Source organism: Ambystoma mexicanum, chromosome 2q (genome assembly GCF_040938575.1).
Source record: "Ambystoma mexicanum isolate Mex_15411 chromosome 2q, UKY_AmexF1_1, whole genome shotgun sequence".
In the NCBI taxonomy this organism is placed as follows: domain Eukaryota; kingdom Metazoa; phylum Chordata; class Amphibia; order Caudata; family Ambystomatidae; genus Ambystoma; species Ambystoma mexicanum.
The window spans coordinates 129,533,190-129,536,550 of NC_090924.1; the positions used below are offsets into that span (position 1 = coordinate 129,533,190).

Sequence of the window (3,361 nt, forward strand, 5' to 3'; positions counted from 1 at the left end):
CCGTCCTCTGAAATGGTGCATATTAGTTACATAGGTTAGTGTACCAAAGAAATATCACATTTTCATATACAGCTTCTTCATTTCTGTGTTCTGAGGGATTACCAGTTGTAAGAAATGCACTTGCCGGTACAGTGATTCCCTGGCTTTCTCTGGCCCGAGAAAGCTTTTCCTCTGAACTGGGAACAGAAGTTGGACTGCTTCTGCTGAACTTCCTGAAAGCATAGCTGGCGGGAGGAGGGACTTTTTGAGTGCTGGGAAAATTTGAGCTGGAAATTTGCATAGGCTGGACAGAGATTGCTTGGAGCAGCCAAAATATAATAACGGCCATGGCGCTCAAGTAAAGCAGAAAGCTTTTAGTATACACCTTTTGCACTCTTGTCAACGAAGCTGGGCTCTGTGAATGCTCACCCTACGCAAGAAAAGAGAACAGACTTTGCTGGTGACCTAAATATATATCTCGCCTGATCGAGCACGATCGAGCTCTGAGTGAGCAGCTGTGCAATGGTCATCTTTACCAAAGGGGAGATGCTGCTTTTGCCAGTGTCACGCCCATGCTCTCAGGGCTGGAGGGAGGAGGGCTGCTTTTTGTTTTTACAGGCAAAAGGAAAGGCCCAGCCCTCAGAGCTTCTGCCAATGCATATCCCAGCAGGTGCAAAATAAAGTCTCTCCCTCACCTTGCCAGCTGCAGATTGATCAGAAGACTGCTAGTCTAGTGTGTTGGGCCACTCTCTCTCTTCTGTGTATCGTCCCCTCTTATTACATAAACAGCATAAGAGGAAGGAAGGAAGGAAGGAAGGAAGGAAGGAAGGAAGGAAGGAAGGAAGGAAGGAAGGAAGGAAGGAAGGAAGGAAGGAAGGAAGGAAGGAAGGAAGGAAGGAAGGAAGGAAGGAAGGAAGGAAGGAAGGAAGGAAGGAAGGAAGGAAGGAAGGAAGGAAGGAAGGAAGGGAGGGAGGGAGGGAGGGAGGGAGGGAGGGAGGGAGGGAGGGAGGAAGGAAGGAAGGAAGGAAGGAAGGAAGGAAGGAAGGAAGGAAGGAAGGAAGGAAGGAAGGAAGGAAGGAAGGAAGGAAGGAAGGAAGGAAGGAAGGAAGGAAGGAAGGAAGGAAGGAAGGAAGGAAGGAAGGAAGGAAGGAAGGAAGGAAGGAAGGAAGGAAGGAAGGAAGGAAGGAAGGAAGGAAGGAAGGAAGGAACAGTGTATCGCAAGCACCTTTCACCCTGATGTCAATGGTCCACCAACCTTCGGGATGAGGAGTAGACCTGTGAAGACGCTCAGCCTTTGCATCATTTAGGGACGAGGACGGGCTTTAGGAGCAAACGTTAGGAAGAGATACTCTTGTGCTACAATCCTCAAGAGGTACAACTGCCAAGTCAAATCCCTACATATTGTCTAGACTACTCTGCAAGTGTAGGCTCGTTGGTCTAGGGGTATGATTCTCGCTTCGGGTGCGAGAGGTCCCGGGTTCAAATCCCAGACGAGCCCATTGATTGGTGCCTGGCCCGATACTTTTTTACACATGTGTTTTTCAATTCTATAGACTCTGGACTGATGGATGGACAATGGTCGATGAACATTGGGCTTCCTAAGCCTCTTTGCGGACCGCCTCATTGCGCCATGCATTAAGGAGTCCCAAGTAGCTCTCAGTCACCTTTCTGGATTTGTTTGTTAATTCATGGCTGTCCCATACCAATGCCTAAAGAGGCCCTTACATCTTCAGACTGCACGGCCTCTCAGCTGGCACACTTGTCTGAGTGTTCATGCTTGTAACGCCGTGTGTGTGATGAGCTGCATTTGTAAAGCTTTGGGCGTGAGGCATTTGATAAGTGTTCAAACAGAGACAATTGCACTGTTACTTGACCCTATTCTCTCAACCGCCAGAGGGCATAGCATGCAGCAGTTTCTGTAGTGTAGTGGTTATCACGTTCGCCTTACACGCGAAAGGTCCCTGGTTCGAGACCGGGCAGAAACAGCAGAGGGTGGCATTTTACACTTTTCATGTTCCACCATCTCGAAGCTCAAGCCATGAACTTATTTGCAGTTGCAACGGAAGAAGCAGTTCCTCTGACACGCTTTGAAATAAATTCTGAGTAGACGAGCGCACTCACATTTGCTCCGAATATGTGATGAATTAAAATTGCATGCCTGCATATGTGCGTGCTTATGTATAGTTGGATGGAAAGCTGAGGGAGCAGTTGTGCAATGCTATTTCTTACAGAAGGGTGGCGCTGCTTTTCCCTGAGCAATGTTCATGCACCCAGGCAGATGTGATATTGGATTTTTCTTTTTTTCAAGGGCAAAAGAAAATTCCTAGCCCTCAGAGCTTCTGCCAATGCAGATCCGGTGCAAAATGAAGGCTCTCACTCGCTCACTTTGTCCACTTTCAATTGATCAGCAGACCGCGTTGGTGTTGTGCTAGATTTCTTCTTCTGTGCATCAACAGCTCTTTTATACGTACCCTTCACGGGCGAATGGAAGGGAGGGTGTGCCACCAGCTTCATTGATCCTGATGTCAATGTGCCAACACCTTCAGGAAGAGAAGAAGAGCTATGAAGACAGTCAGAGCGTGCCGACTGGGGCATTCATTTGGCTCATACACCGACAAGGCTTTCAGCGGCAGGAACAAACTTCAGGAATAGGCATTCTTGGCCTCGAAGCCTAAGGGGGGTGGAAACGCTGAGTACAATTCCGTCAGATGATCACAGGACCGTGGCTCGTTGGTCTAGGGGTATGATTCTCGCTTTGGGTGCGAGAGGTCCGGAGGAGCCCGATCAAGGTGGGTAACTTGAGCTCCTTTTTTTTTTTTCCAATGTTATTTTCATTGGACAGACTCTCTGGCTTTCTCGGTAAGCAGTAGTCGATGAACAATTCACTTCCTGAACCTCTTTGCCTGCCATGTCCTTGCGACAAGCACTTTGTGTTCTCTGTTAGCTCTCAGTAACATTCCTTGATTTGCTTGTGAGTTTTGGCCGTCCGATCTCAAAGTGGAAATATGTCCTTCCCTCTGTACGCTGCATAGACCCTCAACAGGCATACTTGTATATGTGCGCATGCTTGATAGGACGTATGTTTTAGGCTGGATTGTGTGAGCTTCAGGCGCAAGGCATTTGATTAGTCTTTAAGCAGGTCCACTTGCAAAGCCCTTTGCACCTGTTCTCCCAGTCCCTACAAAGGGATGCAAGCAGTTGTTTCTGTAGTGTAGTGGTTAGCACGTTCGAGACCGGGCAGAAACACTCTCTGCTGGCATTTTACACAAAATCGTTTTTTTCCCCTTTTGTCACACACAAATGTAAAGTATGAACTTATTTGCGTTCCCATGGAAATAGCATATGCTCTCAAGAGCTTGAGAAATACACTGGGAAGGCAAGC

The 3,361-nt window shown here is 47.9% G+C and overlaps 2 non-coding genes across 2 annotated transcripts; both read left to right on the forward strand.

Annotated features, from left to right (window-relative positions):
• Positions 1 to 1,405: 1,405 nt before the first annotated feature.
• On the forward strand, positions 1,406 to 1,477 carry TRNAP-CGG (transfer RNA proline (anticodon CGG)). The gene has a single exon. It is a non-coding gene; the product is annotated as a tRNA-Pro (tRNA).
• A 414-nt stretch (positions 1,478 to 1,891) lies between these two features.
• On the forward strand, positions 1,892 to 1,964 carry TRNAV-UAC (transfer RNA valine (anticodon UAC)). The gene has a single exon. It is a non-coding gene; the product is annotated as a tRNA-Val (tRNA).
• The last annotated feature ends 1,397 nt before the right edge of the window (positions 1,965 to 3,361 follow it).